Here is a 16,304-nt window from a genome sequence, read left to right as displayed (position 1 = left end):
ATTTCCTGTTGTGCGTCTTTAGAAGTTCATGAAAGTTTCAGTGCACTCTGTGAGACTATGCAATCTGTATTATGAAGAGTGAGACTTTGCCATGTTTCTGATTAAAGGAGTCTGATATAGTTTGATTCTTGGGATTTTAGCATGTCATGACAATGAACTTCAAGATCTTTGGGTGTGGTGAAGCTTTGTACTCCCTTAGGATTAAAAATATTTTGCTTTCATTGTTGTATTTCACAATGAGCTCAGACTGTTGTTTGGTTAAAAGTTGTCTGGTTTGGATCACCTTCTGTTATTGTTCTGTGTAATTATTTATAAAGCAGATGACAAAAACTGCACAAATATTGGGATTTAAAATTAGCAAATGTTGCTTCTAATTGCTGTGTGAAACAAATAAATAGCATTAACTGCATAATTCTTTTCTTGCTAAAATTTTTAGTTAAGGGTTTTACTTTTTGAATAACTATGAATGATGAGTTTATCTAGAATCTGATTGTGCAGAGGTATGTATCAGTGAAGAATTTTTTTACATGTCCGTCTTTCAAAATTTTCAAGATCCAAGGTTTTACTGACTTCTTGTTCTAAACCTTACTCTCGTTCAGAAGTATTACAGTTTTCACTGATAGGATAAATTCATATTCAGTGAAATCAATTATTATTCTTGATATTTGCTTGGAGTGGAGGATGTAAGCACTTTTTTCATAGTTATTTTAAAAACATCCAATTAATTACTCAATTGAGACTTGTAGGTTGATTTATCTTTCATTGAAAATGCAAAAGAGGAAAAATAGCTATGTTCTAACACTGCAAATAATGTTGAATATTTCATATATTCCATGAGTAGTACAAGTAAGAAATCACAAGAGCTGGAGTTTGATTACATTTTTGGGGTTTGTTTTTCCTTTTCAGTCAGTGGTGAAGACTGGGCGATTGCTGATTAGCCACGAGGCTCCCTTGACAGGAGGATTTGCATCTGAAATCAGTTCCACAGTTCAGGTACACGGGTTATTAAGTGTTTGGTGTGACTGACTGTTTGCCTATAGAGAGAACATTTCTGACTACATTAAAAGTTGAGTTTTTCATACTGATGTTTGTGTTACTTTATCTGAACAGTTGAGCAGCCATGTACCTACCAGGCACTGTGCTTAACATCTGCTAAGCTGGAAAATTTAACTTTCCCTGAAAAGCAGGGAGGATGTGCTAAGCTAGAGAGTTTAACTTTCCCTGAATAGCAGGGAGATGCAAAGAAAAAAATATTTATACATAATCTGTTTTTAATGTACTTTTTTTTTTTGCTTTTCTCATATTGTTATCCCCAAAGCTTCTTAAACATACCTTTCTAGGAGTGTTGAAATCAAACAGAAAAAGCACCCATGTCCAGTACAGTGTAATGTGGTGTTAGATGATCTCTAAGGTCCCTTCCAGCCTAGGCCATTCTAAAAAATTTTGTCTCTCAAGATCCAAATATTTATCAGCCTTCAAAGTAATTAGTATTTGACCTCCCTTCTTTTGTAGGTAGCCTCTCTGATTAAAATAGGTGGAGGAAAGTTCATAAGGTACTGCGAACCATGCTGAAAGTGGTGATTTTTGTTAAATTCTTACAAAAAATGTGAAATAAACTCAACCAAAGGAGCTTGGTTTTAGTGTGTTGTGTTATTAACAGTTGAGAACAATTCTAAGCTCTGCAGCAGTGTCATAATTTACTGGCATAATAAAGGATAGAACATATGCTGGAGAAGAAAGTGAGTTGAAAAGTAAAAAAAAGTTTGTCAATATTGGAAGAGCATGGGATGCTCAACTACAAAATGAGTTTTTAATCTCCTCACACCTCCACTAAGAAAGGTACCTAACTGGTTGATCCATCTTGGGGTTTTTTTTCATATCAGAGATGTGTCTTGACAAATATCACTTATGTAGAAAGCAAAGTTTAAAATGCGTTTTTTTCTGTTAATATTGAAAGCAAATATTTGTTTTATGATAGTACCTCCTAATTTAATATTAATATTTTTTAGGAAACTAGGTTTTGTATCTTGAGAAGTATTATTTTATCACACGTGCCACCTCAGAATAGATTGCAATATAACTTTCTGGCATGGAATTTACCCATGGCCAGTTCCTTTCATATAAATTGGTTGGCTTGAGTCTGTTCTATAACCATACTGTCATTACTCTTTATTTCTGCTCTTGAAGATTTTATCACCTATACTAAATTTTTGATACTAGTTATTTTTAAGACTACTCATACAGCAAAAGAGATTAGAAATAATATTTACAAAGCATTACAGCTTTTTAAAGAACAGAATTGCTTTAGGCATAATAAAGACTATACTTTTCTTATCCAGTTAAAACACTTGATCTCTAAATGATCAAGTTAAGTCCATATGTCTAGTATCATTGTGCTCTAATAATAAAAGTGAGAAGTGAGACTCTCTTTTGCTGGATGCAGTGCGCAGTAAGAATGCCAAAAATTTGGGATTGCGTTTGGCTTTAGTTTCCTTTTACACATGGAAGTAATAAGACTTCAATAAAGTGTGTCCAGCTGGATTAGGTGGTTAGTTTCCATATTGTTATTCCATCCTTGCTGTGAGGTCTCTCATCATAGAAATAAGGTGAACAGAAGTACATAGGTTATTTTAAAAGTTTGATGGCTACAAACACTTTGTGATGATGTACACTTTAAGGAAAAGCATACGAATGGAAACAATGGCTTTCACTCATGAACTGTGGGAGAAAACTAGTTTTCTTTTTGCCTATGTGAGATTAAAAGCAGCATTTGGAGAGCATATTAGGTAAGATTCATTCTTTCAGATGCAAAATATTTTAAAGGGGTGCATTATTGCATTATGTAGACATATACTCTGATTTCACAAACACGTAAAACTAAACAGGATTAAGTGCTATGGTTAAAACTCTACATGATATGACTGCCCTTTGTACCTATGTTTCATATGTGATTTCTATGGATATTGTGAATTGAGCAACAAATGAAAGGATAAATTCAATACAAGTACAGTTAATACTTCATATTGATTATATTCTGTATAAAAGCTTGCAAAACTGTCATGTTCAGCAGAGAGGGCACTAAACTTTTGCTTAAGGCACGCAGTTGGAGCACAGTTTGAGAGCCTTGGAGAAGGGCCCACTGAGATGTCACTTCCAAAATAATGGGGTGATGGAAATCATAGGTACATTAGTCACTTGTACTAGAAAAGAATGTAAATCCAAAATTTATTTGTGTCTGCTAAAGAAAAAAACCCATGCCAAAACCAAAAACCAAACCCAAAAAATCCAAACCAACAAAACCAACTCTTGTCTGTGTGCATATGTGTTTATGGAGATCTAAGTTCCAGCCACTAGAGTAAGAGCATGGGTCACGGGATGACCGGGGTGCCCGACTGGCCGCAGGCAAGTGTGTTGGTGCCCATCACTAGCAAAATAAAGCTAGAGTAGCTGGGGATGGGTGGTGAGCCAAGTGTGTGTGTGAGTGTCTCTGGGAGCGAGTCATGTAGAGAAGTTAGCTACTGGAGTAACCAGATTGCGCATGACGGCTGCTGGAGAAACTCTCGGATCTGGGGTCAGCTGAGAGACCCTTTGGTGTGAGTGAGACAGCCGGGGCGATTGAAAATCCAAGGCTGGCTACTGGATGGACTGTGATGTTGAAGCCCAGTTACTGCAGGGACCTGCAGCGTGTGTCTGTGTGGTGGGGTGCAATTTGGAGCGGATGTTCGTCTTGACAGCTGGATGGGACTCTGAGTAGGGACTTGTGTGTGCTGGTGCCAGCAACTGAAGAGACCGAGGATTTGATTTTAGGACTTTGTATCAGTGTAATTCAAGTGCATTATTCTACCTTTCACTGTTGTTAATCTTGTGATTGTTTTATTTTAATTAATTTGTAATGTTTCAACTTTTAAGTGTCTACCGTTCCAGAGCTATTTATAGGTGAGGTTTACTCACCTCTATGCAAGTTGTTTCTCTAATTAAAGCAAGGTTTCTGAAATTAGATTAAATTTTAATTCATGTCTGTCTTCAAGTAGCTCCCTTGTGGTGAAAAGCTATCTTACAGAGCAGCAGCTTGCAGTCCTATTTCCTCTTTATCATTCATCAAAAAAATAAAGATGATGATGTGATGCAAGTTCAGAAAGAAGTGCAAGACTTAGTAGGGGACTAGATTCTACAAGGGAAAAGGCACTCAGTTGGGTGAAGAACTAACCCTTGGTTTTAGAAGCCTTTGATGCTTGCAGCAGTTGATAACCCTTTTACCAGATCTCTTCTGTAGCTCCTGCTGTATCATCAGCTTCCTGTTTTATATTCATGATGTGTTGCTTTTTTTCTTGCAAATAAAGGTATTGTTATTGTAGTCCCTTTCACTGGGAAGAGCCTGTGAGTGCAGCTGTGTTGATCTTGTTGTAGAGAGATGAGAAAGGAGCAGGCCTACAGGAAAGCTGTGGAGGAATTGCTTATAAGAGCATATAGCGACAGGACAAGGGGCAACGTTTTTGAACTAGACCAGGGTACATCTAGACTGGCTATCAAGAAGTTCTTTACTATGAGGGTGGTGAGGCACTGGCACAGGTTGCCCGGAGAGGTTCTGGAGGCCCCATCCCTGGAGACATTCAAGGTCAGGCTGGATGGGGCTCTGAGCAACCTGATCTAGTTCAAGATGACCTTTTAACTGTAGGGAGGTTAGACTAGATGACCTCTAAAAGTCCAAACTAGCCTGACACATTCTATGATTCTTCCTGGAGCACTCATGTTAAGCTTGCAATGTAAAGAGAATGAGGAATCCAAACATAAAGCTGTCATTCTGCAGTAACTAACCACCATCATTTGAATGGGTCATGTAGATAATAAAAGTTTTGGTTTTAATAACAAGTAGAACTAACTCAAAGGTTATCTTTTTTCTTTAAGAAGTCATTACCATTATATTTTCATATTATTTAAAATAACTTATCTTTTACTCTGGGGCGTAGAAAAAGAAATAAAGCTAAATTTACACTGAAGGTCTTCTGAATCTTACTGTGGTCTAAGCAACATATCAGTTTTACAGGTTTTACAGAGAATTCCCAGATTCTGTTTTCGAAAGGACTTAAATGGAACTTTTTTTTCCCATCTAGAAGTATGTGGCCTCTCGGTATGAACTCTCAAACACACACATATGTACAAACAAAATATATTAGAAGAGTTTTTGAAATTTGGGCATGGCTGAAGATTTCATGGCAATCTGAAGAATGCTGTCTGATACTCATTAAAAATATCTTGAGTTATGCAATTTTTAGAGAAATTTCATGTAAGTCTGAAACAAACAGCTTTTGGGTTTTAAATTGAATTTTTAATGATCACTAATATAATATGTGGTTCTTGCCATTGGCTCATTTTATGTATCTTCTGTGTATCATAGAATGTGCACGTATTTTGAACGCTAGAGGCTGTTAATTTCTGTCACATTTGAGTTTAATAAATAGCAACTGCTTGACCGCAAAACTTCATCAGCACTGAATTGGCATAGTACAATATGTAACATTCTTTCTTGTTATTCAGGTCACCTTTCTTTTCTTCTCTCCAAACTCTTTTAGAAAACCTATACCACTGTTCTGAGAAAGGAAGGCAATTTGATGGAGAACATGTTTAGAAATTGGAAATTGAGGAGAACAGAATTAAGATCACTGGGGAAGTTTAAAGGATTCCGGTGCATGTACTTGACTAACGACTTGATTTTCCATTTCTTGGTTTTTAGGGCTTGTACATCAAATGTGTTGTACCATTTCTGCTTTCTTTGAGACTAGATGTAGGAAGATTGCATTATGGTTACAGTAACATGATGGCTAATGTTTTCTGATAGGACTGAAATAAATGTAGGGAATTAGTACATACTGTCTTATGTTCTGGAAAATACGTAAAATGTCTCACAGGAAAATCTTGGTGGTTTCTACCTGTTTTCTACAAAAAATGGTCAAGTTACTGAAAGACAGAAAATTCTTACTGAAATTGAATGTTTTCATTTAAGGAATTTAACATTTCATTTAGGAATTTTGGTCTTTGTGTTTGAAGACAGAGAGTCATGGTCAATGGGACACAGTCTAGTTGGAGGCCTGTGTGTAGTGGAGTCCCTCAGGGGTCGGTACGGGGACCAGTGCTGTTCAATATATTTCTCAACAACCTGGATGAGGGATTGTAGAGCACTGTCAGCAAGTTTGCTGATGACACAAAACTGGGAGGAGTGGCTGACGCACCAGAAGGCTGTGCTGCCATTCAGCGAGACCTAGACAGGCTGGAGACCTAGAGGGAAGAAATTTTATGAAATACAAGGGCAAGTGTAGAGTCTTGCATTTCAGAAAGAACAACCTAAAGTACCAGTATAGGTTGGGGACTGACCTGCTGGGGAGCAGTGTAGGGGAAAGGGACCTGGGGGTTCTGGTGGACAGCAGGATGACCATGAGCCAGCAATGTGTCCTTGTGGCCAAGAAGGCCAATGGCATCCTGGGGTGTATTAGAAGGGGAGTAGCTAGTGGGTCGAGAGAGGTGGTTCTTCCCCTCTACTCTGCCCTCGTGAGGCCACATCTGGAATATTGTGTCCAGTTCTGGGCCCCTCAGCTCAAGAGAGACAGGGAACTGCTTGAGAGAGTCCAGCACAGAGCCACAAAGATGATGAATCCAGGAAGTGGAACATCTCCCTTCTGAGGAAAGGCTGAAGGAGCAGGGTCTCTTTAGCTTGGAGAAGAGGAGGCTGAGGGGTGACCTCATAAATGTTTATAAATATGTCAAGGGCGAGTGTCCGGAGGACGGAGCCAGGCTCTTCTTAGTGATGTCCAATGACAGGACAAGGGGCAATGGATACAAGCTGGAGCGTAGGAGGTTCCACAAAAACATTAAGAAAAACTTTTTTGCTGTTAGGATGATGGAGCACAGGCTGCCCAGGGAGGTTGTGGAGTCTCCTTCTCTGGAGACATTCAAAACTCATCTGGACACGTTCCTGTGTGACCTACTGTAGGTGATCCTGCTTTGGCAGATCTTTCGAGGTCCCTTCCAACCCCTGACATTCTATGATTATAGCAGCATATGCTGTTGTTAAAATACAAGAAATGCGTGTGACTAAAGGAAGGTGTTGACTGGTCTGGTAAAGATCATTGTCTATAAAATACAGATTAGCATGGCATCTTTTGTAGATGGTTGCACAGATTTAATAAGGAACATATTTGCTCAATTCTTGCAAGAACAGAACAATTTTGGTTTAATTGTGGTTTTCTTAGAGCAGTTTCTTTTCTTATTGCTTGTTAAGTACTCCCCGGGCATCTGGCTGTGCCTTGTGAAGTCGTGGTGAGCAGGGGATGTTGGGTCAGATACCAAAGAAATGCACAAGCAAAGAGAGTTCAGTCCTCAGGAGTCCTTTCAGAGGACCCCATGTGTTTCTCAGAGTTGCACAAGTTTCATCCTTACAAAAGATTGACATTAAATCAGGGGATAGGTCCCAGCAAATTCAGTGAAATAACCTGATTTTGAGGATGAGTTATGTGATCTAATTTTTTCAATTCTTCAGCTCAGTATCTGAAAATTGGATAGAATAACCTTTGTCTGTTTGGACTGGTGATGCTTTAGATTTCCTCCTGCTGCTGCAAAATAAGGCCTAATCTCCAGTAAGTGATGTAATTTCCTGGTAGCGTGAGACATTAGGAGAAACTATTACACGAGCTATTTTTGTGAGAAGCATTTCAGGAAAAGGAAAAGTAGATATGTCTAGGAATGCTTTTCAAAGATGTAAGAGTTTCAGAGCAATTTTACTCTAAGGCAGGTTACTGTAGAAAGAATTTGCCAAAACAACAACAACAAAAACCCCCAAAGAAACCAAACCATACAACCTTGAACAAAACGAACAAAAAACTCAATGATTTCAGCAGCATGAAGATTTTCAAGTAAAATAGCCCTAAGTCTGATAGTGGAAAGGAACTTTCTTATATAACTATTATTTTATGGAGTCCTGGCAAAATAAATTTCGCCCTTCCAACAAAATGCTTTCAGATTGTTTGAACTGCATAACTTTTCGTACTATTGCATTATGTGTCTGTAGAATTTGGGATGTTGAGATATTCGAAATAGTCCTATTTCAGTTTTCTCATGAGCTGATGTTATTCCCTGTGGAGCTGTGACAGTTCTCCATGGCTCTTTGTGGTGCTTTGAGGGAGTGATTGCAATGCAGTACTCCAAAATATTTGAGAGACCAGGTTTGTGTTTTCATCTCTGTCTGTACTTAATGCAGTAGGAAGGAATTAATAACTTTGAGTAGACTGTGAGATTTATTTTGAAATTATGGTGACTAATGTCAAATCTTGTGCTGGTGCCACTGAAAATCTAACTTTAGTGAACAGTCTGTAAATCTGGATTAAAGTCTGTCTTTATTAAAAGCAATGCTTCCAGTGTAATTCTTGTTCATTTATATTTATATTATTTTATTCTCATATTATGAGTTGAAGCAAATTGCCTTTTGAACTGATCATTGAGATATGATGGAATATACACGTCTTAAGATATTGGACGAGTTTGAGGTACAAATTGTTAGAATTTCTTAATTATAGAAGTGAAGGAAATTTGAAATAGTTCTCTATTCAGTTGGAGAGATAATAAAAGAAGACTCAGACATGTTTTTCCAAGTTGATTACAAAGATGATTGAGCACAGGCCCGCCTGGACAGATTTTCATGAGACACAGACTTTTTTGACTGAGTACCTTTTCATGGAGTAGCTAAACAAAGAGGCTCTGGAATTAAACTTAACATCGATACCTAAGAAAAAGGTATGCTAAAACCTTCAGGTACAGGAGTATGGTTGTTCAGCTGACATAAGGAAATTATTAAATCTGAATTGATGTTTTTTAACTTTGCTTTGATACAGTCGCAATGGGCAGTAAAACTGGAAGAGGTGAAATACTGACCCAATTTAGTCCTTCATTTACTATCCTGTTTAAATTTGCCCCTTTCGTTCTTTTAGACCATCTAGCAGTAATTGCAAGCTATAAACCCCTGGTTTTATGGATCACATCATCAGTTTCTGTCAGCAAAAGTATGATCTAAGAAATGTTTGTATAGAATATACAGAAAAGATGGAATAGTAATATTATAGAAAAAGAGCAGGTGAAGGAAGAAGAATAAATATAGGAAAAAACCAGAATCATGGAAAAGAATGTTTCCTGAATAAGGAGTTGAGAGTAGTAAAGGAAATATCAACATAAAGTTGACATTTCTGTCTTGAGTCAAAGGTGTATGTGAAAGGTGCATGAAGATGTTCCTTGTGTTTATAAAATATGAATATAGGCAGTTCAGCAAGCCCCAGTTTATGATGCAGCGCGAACTAGAAACAACTTCTGCTATTCAAGTCTGAAATCTTGTACAGTAATGACTGTCATCAGCGTATTTTGATAAGCAATATAGAAAATAAAAAGGAATAGACAAAATGTTACAAAACAAAGATTTCTGAAATGAAATAAAGCTGTATTATTCATCAATAAAAACTGAAGTTTATATACTAGAAAACTGGTTAAAAAGTAAGATTCACCGGTGATACTGAAAAGTTCACTAAGATCAATATTAAAAAATGTTGTGTGTTAGGAATTTGGCTTAGGAATTTCATGTGGATTATTTATACTAAATATCAAACTAAGAGTTATTCAGTATCTTAAAGAGCTTTCTAAAGAGCATGGGTGCAGCAAAAAAAACATCTGCTATTTTCTGTTTTCTTTTGTAAATAGAATAACAAGTTTTGTGCTTTGTCCTCCACTGTGTACCCCCTTCTAGACCTCTGCACCTCATTGCTACAGTACCTGGGGCTTGTGAGCCCAGCTGGGAGGGATTTAGTGGTTGTGTTTGTCTGGCAGAGGTGGTATTTTTTTGAACCTGTATCGCTTTTAAAAGGGAACCAAAATCTAACAAATCATGCCTGTTCACCGGGTGGTGCCTGTACTTTCTTCACACTCTCCTTTTTGAGGCTGAAATTGTTCTGGATGTTACACCAAAGTCTTTTATTATAGAGATTGACTCAGTGTGTGAAAGTATCTTAGTTTTCATCTTATGTCATGTTCTGATGCCTGTGATCCATACAGAAGTTGTGTTCTGTGACTGTAAAAAATGCAGCACGATAATGAGTGGACTTCTAAGAAGCTTTGTTTGTTGTTATGTCGTAAAGCCCAATTTACTCATGCACGTTTATTTTATTTTTAGTGGACATAAGGAGGAGCAAATTTCTTTAAAATATGAGCAGAAAATCAGTATAATAGTGGCCTGTATTATCACTTCAGGCTACAAGGGAGTGTTGTATTCCAGTAGGATGGGATAGATTCAGTACTGGGAAGAGAAAAATGATTTAATGAATTGAATATAGCCAAATATTAAACAGTAATGTGTCTGTACTGTATAAAACTCTCAAATTAATTTCTTAAAACAAGCAAACAACCCCCAAATCCTAAAATTAACATTCAAGTTAGAAAATTAAGTACTTAAGAATTGTGGTGGATTTTTATAAAATCTGCTCCAAAATGCACTCTCTAAAATTATAAACACAGAGTGTTTATATGTCTGTTAGTTTGGTCTCTAGATGCAACAAAAATCAAAATGTTCTATTCATCTACAGCTTGGCTTGAAGTTTCTTCAGCTTCTGTGAAACACTTTATGGAAAGGTCCACGTGGGAGTGGACACGTGTGCTCAGAAATGTCCCAGCCATGGGGTTGCTTGTGCACACTCACTCTTTTTTGGGAGACAATCTCATTCCCTGCAAGAGAGGGAACAAACCAATGCCCTGACTGCCCTGCTCACAGTCAGTGTTTCAGCCAGACACTCCTGGCACATCCTTCTGATGGGAAGTGATTAACCCAAGCTTGAATCTCACTGGTGCAGATTTGGACTTGGGTTTCTACACGGTGAGAGTGGGCCCTGCCTACTTGGCTCTGGGTCTGGCCCGTCTGAAAAATATGGGTTGGAGTAACCTTTTCCCATGCACCATGGGAGTATCCTCGCTGCTGGCAGGAGCTAAATCTGTTTCTTTTCTGTTGTTGTTCTCTAGAGAGAAAGAAAGAAGAATGAGACAGGAGCTTGGCAGTTGCCATAGGCATTGAAAGGAAAGGGACAGTAAGTGTTGCCTCATTAAGAATTTTTAATAAGTGAGAGAACAAGGCCACCAGTAAGGTTTTGAGGGGTCATTCCCAGTGTGTGAGAATAAATGCCTGCCCTCTTGGAGTATCCTGCATACACCAGCTTCGCTGCGATAGAGTCTTGAGTTCAGAGGCAGAAAAGGTGGATGGGAGCACGGGTGTGTGCCAGCGAACAGCTCGTGGTGGATGGAGCAGGGGAAGCTCAAGACGCAACGATCAGCTTGGGCCTGCCTACTCCAGACAGACACTGGTGGTAGGTAGTACCCGGCAAGATCAGGCATTTTTTACGAAAGAATATTTTTAAAGCTTGACATTAACTTGAATGCTTTTTATAGAATTACATATTGTCAGTAATGTATTGAATAAATGCCCTTGGTACTGAAGCAAAACAGTCCTCTCCCTCTATCCCATTTTCAGCTGTACTGTGTTAGGCAGGGACAGTATTTCTTCCAGGTGCACTAGGTCTTCTTCTGTCTGATTTGGTTTTCCTACATTGGTGGGGTATGCAAGTGGGCAGACAAATACTTTTTCATTTTTTATATAAATTCCTGAAGAGGAACAATGAGTTTATCCCAGGACAATACAAAGTGATAAAGGGCCAAAGTATGCTGCGAACCATTGTGGTGCAATGAAATCAGAAGTTTGACTGTTGGATTCACCTTATTCAGTCAAGTGTGTAGTGTTAAGTGTGCTCTTGGTCTATTTATTGAGGACATTTCTTCCATGTTCTGATATTTAATTTGGCATGGAAACGTTCATATGCCTGAGGCTGAACTCCAGCATCATTGTCCTGTTGATGCATCTGCGTTCATTCATTGTGATTTATAACTTTGAACAAAGTGTTTGGCCTTCCATACACTAATTCTGAAAAAGACCAAAACGTAAGCACTGAGGCAGAGTTGAAGTTTTCTCTTTCCTCTGCACTTCCCCCACATTTACATGTTCATATTTCTAGCAATTAGAAATTTTTCTTATAGAGAAAGGAAACGTTTTTGGTTTTTTTACTTACTGTAAGGTACAGTTTACATTGAAAATTTTAATTCCAAGTGCTTTGATTAGAGTTATGTTGTGATTGTAGCATTACGTTTCTGATAGCCTGTGGAGTTGATAGAAATGAGAAGGTTTTGCTCCAGATAGTGAAGATGGCAAAAAACCTTCTGTGAACTGCATATCCTCTGTCTTCTGGACTGTGATGTGGTGATATTTTTCCATTTTTATCTCTAATATTTTATTAGAGTTCAGTAACATCAGCATTTTTAACTGTATGTATGTAAACATAACTAGTGATGGTTTAAGAGTACATCAAAACCATGAAGTTTCCTCTAGCAATTTTGGGTAAATGTTGAATTTGTTACAGAGCAGACCATTATATTACACCATGTCAAATTGCCAACTTGTTATTTAATTCAAATTAATATTAAAAAATCATTTTAATAGGCTTTACAGTGCTTTGAAACTCCAGTCTGATAAAGATGGTCTGTGGCAGGACTCTAGAATAAGGCAACTCTGCAAAGTAATTACCAGCTCAAGGATATTCACCTTCTCTTCTGCTTGATAACCTAGCAATTCTCTGTTTAACTTGCTTTGTTTTGTTTGGCATTATCTTTTCTTCCAAACAAGTTATGAGTCTCTTTTTAGAACTCCAATTTAGTGGAGCTTTGAACAACAATGTACAATGGCATGCCCAGGAGTCCCATGTATAAGTATGGTAATGACCCTTCTTCCAATTTCCAGAGCTCTAAAAAAAACCTTCTTGGGTCGTTGAGGTGTCTTGACCTTCGGCATCCTTTCTCAAAACAGTTCGGTGGGATGCTAGAATCATTTATTAGCCACAGATATAGCAACTTAATATGTACTAAGGCACTCTGGCAAGCCAGGGTAAAGGATAATGTGGAGTTTTTTAGTTGTACTGTATGTCTGGTGTACTTCTTTGGAGCAGACAGTAGCTTGTCTTATTTACTCAAGAATTTACTTTAGTGGGTTGGTTTTGGGTTGTAAACTGTGGATTCATTAGAGCATATTGTTCTTCTTTTTCGTGGTCTTTCATGTTTTAATATGACTATTAGAAATAGTCTGGCTAGACCATTAGTTAAGAGCAATAAACATGTCTGGAGGAGAGTAGCATGGCTGGAGAAGAGTGGTCTGTGGCATATAAAAGTCTGTGCAGAGCAGAGGAAAAAATAGAGCACAAAATAGTGAATAGTCTGTACTTGCATGTTAGTGGCTCAATAAATTTTTCCAAATACTATGTATGAGGAACATTGGGGTTTTTTTTTATTTTTTAGAAGTTTAATACATGAAAGGCCTGTAAAAAAGTGTGTATTTATTGTTTTGTGTGCGCGTATAAGATTAAATTATTTCAGTTCTCTGCTAAATGTGTTCATAGAAGAGCATGTAAAAAGTGCCTCTTGAACTTTTCTGTGCTTCTGTGCCCTTCCAGAGTGCTTTGAATTTTATACTGTTGCTGTTGGCTATATTAAGAACTTTAATACAGAAGAGAAAATGGAGGCTGCAGTTTTACTGCCTCAAAAAACTAGTCTAGCAGCTTCTGCTGCATCCTTGACAAGGGAACTGCCTGTTCTCCCTAGGGACAGACACAGCTTGTCAGTGCCCAAGCATCATCCTGGTTTAAAGTCTCAAATCTGGACATTTGATTACAGGATAAGTTACATGACAGTGCTGAGTTTCTGTGTGATAGTTCAGACTGGCACAGAAGAAGAAATTTTGGAATAGTCTTTTTTGTCCAATAGTCCCTTTGATTGTAAGTGGGCACGCATTTTTTGCTATCGCTTGGGGAGGTACAGTTAAAAAGCTACAAATGCAATCAAAACTGATTAAGAATTCCCGAGTAGCAAATTAAACCCAGAATTAGTTCTTGAGAGAAAGAAACTGAATTTCTGTCGATTACATGAGAAGAATAACAACACTGGGAGAGAGCTCAGCATGTCCCTCTGTTCCTGTGGCCCCATCTGCAGTGATGCTTATATTCTGTAGCACCAGCATGATTTACTATCCCAGTTCTAGGTACGATTCATATGCTGTACATAGGCAGTGCCTAGGAAGCTTTATGCTAGGTTTGTTGTCAAAGTGGGATTTTTTAAAGGCAGCTTCATAGAAAGCGGAATAGCAGGACAGGCATTTGTGTATGCCACACTGGAAATTTTTGTGGCTGTTACCACGCTTATCCATGAACATCTAAGCAGAAAATGGAGTTGTAGACACATGTAGTGCAATGAGGCTTTAAGCAACCTGGTCTAGTGGGAGATGTCCCTGCCCATGGCAGTGGGGTTCAAACTAGATGATCTTTAAAGTCCCTTCCAACCCAAACCCTTCTCTGATTCTATGAAATCAGTCTACTGACAGTTGTCTCACAAAGAGCAAAAATCACTGAGGATTGCTGGAGTCTCCTTCTCTGGAAACATTCAAAACTCATCTTGTTGCGTTCCTGAGTGACCTACTGTAGGTGATCCTGCTCTGGCAGGGAGGTTGTGCTAGATGATCTTTTGAGGTCCCTTCCAACCCCTGACATTCTGTGATTTTGTGATTTAATGTTAGATGTGACTGACTCAGGAAGGAAGGTCTGCTTCCACTGAACCAAACGCTGGAGTGGTCATTTTATAAAACACCTTTAAAACTGAAAAACGTTTCTTTATAAAGAGCCAGACCCATGTTTTATTAATCTATACATGAAAGTTTTTGACTGTGGAAAAGTTGATCCATGTAGTTGGAATCATTCCTAAGATACATTGGCTTGGAAATAATTTTTTTCTTTTTGTCATCACTGAATAAGTGCCTTTTGTCTGTGTCATGGCAAGTGGAGTTCTGATCACCCAACTGCGTTTTGCGGAAGCACCAAGCGTGCACAAATGACTGGCAGGGCAGTAGCGTGGATGTCTGAGGAGTGTAAGTATCCTTGGATGGATAGTAAAGTAAAGGTGGCATTAAAAAATACCACACTCTGTGGTGGGGAGGTAGTAGGAAATACAGGCTGCTGAGATTGTCTGGATGCTGTATCCTCTCCCTCCCCAAGTGTCTCTGGCGCTATGGGCTTGGCACTGAGTCAACAAGGGTGAAAACCTAGGCCTAGGCGATGAGGTCAGTGGAATTAAAATTTTGTTCTGAATACCTCGTTTTTAGTATTCCATTTCTTTTACAAGTCAGTGCACGAAGAGGGTGCTTGGCCCTAAGTGTCACCTGTTATTTTTTTTTCTTTAACTGGTTGCACATGTGTAGAATTGGAAAGCTTGAGCTCTTTAGAGCAAAAACTACAGTGCTTTGCTTTTTTTGTACCTTCTTTTGTTCGACCCATGAATGCACACTGATGAATAACCATGTGATAAGTAAATCGCTGAAAAGTACAGTGGCTTTAGGCAAAGAAAATGCCAAGAATCTACTCCAGCATTAGTGTATTATGAATAATATAATCGATATATTATAAAAAAAGGATGTATTATAAAAAAGGAATGTCACTGGTTCTTCTAGAAAGGAAATGTCTCATGGTTTTTATTCTCTCTGGTTTTGTTGGTTTCAGCAGTCTTATGTCAGAATCTTATATGGCTCTGTACTTTACATTATAGGAATGACCAGAGTTTATCGTGTATTGGGAGAGATAAATGAAGTTGTCTAGCAGCCAGCTGTTAGAGTAAACTCATGGCTTGGACACAATTACCTTAAGCTTTATTAGTCAAAATGTTGTGCATTTTTGGAGTAGACTCAAGCTTCCTTACACAATGATTCATTTCAAAATTGAACCCATACCACGTCAAAAGATAAAAGCAACAGTAAAGAAGGCATCCTCATTTTGATTTGTGCACAAAATGTAGGAACTCATTAGTCCTTCAGAAATGCAAGTTAACTCTTACGAGTGTGTCTTGCGCTGCTGGAAGTTATTCGATGCAGTGCATTTATGGGCAACATACAATGCTCTGAAAAATAGGCCACAGTTATGCTGGGTGTGTTGTGGAGAATAAGAAAAGATCATTTTTATTTTTTTTAACCTTTGATCTTCAATGTCGTGTTAGACGATGCAATTTTCCTTTTCTTTTAAAAGGGGTCTTGGGTTGTTTTTGTTTGTTTGGTTTTTTTTTCTTTATGTGGTACATGTAGTTAGACTAAGAAGTCTGTATTTGATCACCTGAATATATGGCCTGACTTAAAAAAACATCTGCCCTGAAGG

General features: G+C 38.1%; 1 long non-coding RNA gene across 1 annotated transcript in view; it reads left to right on the top strand.

Moving 5' to 3' along the window:
* The first annotated feature begins 904 nt into the window (after positions 1-904).
* The window catches only part of LOC104273720, a 53,616-nt gene continuing 38,216 nt past the window's right edge, over positions 905-16,304 (top strand). The window contains exon 1 of the long non-coding RNA XR_717817.1: positions 905-993. This is a non-coding gene — a long non-coding RNA (uncharacterized LOC104273720). The remainder of the gene's footprint in view (positions 994-16,304) is intronic.

The sequence above is a fragment of the Apaloderma vittatum genome, unplaced genomic scaffold (genome assembly GCF_000703405.1).
Source record: "Apaloderma vittatum isolate BGI_N311 unplaced genomic scaffold, ASM70340v1 scaffold4395, whole genome shotgun sequence".
Classification (NCBI taxonomy): Eukaryota; Metazoa; Chordata; class Aves; order Trogoniformes; family Trogonidae; genus Apaloderma; species Apaloderma vittatum.
This window is presented reverse-complemented; position numbering and strand designations above follow the sequence as displayed.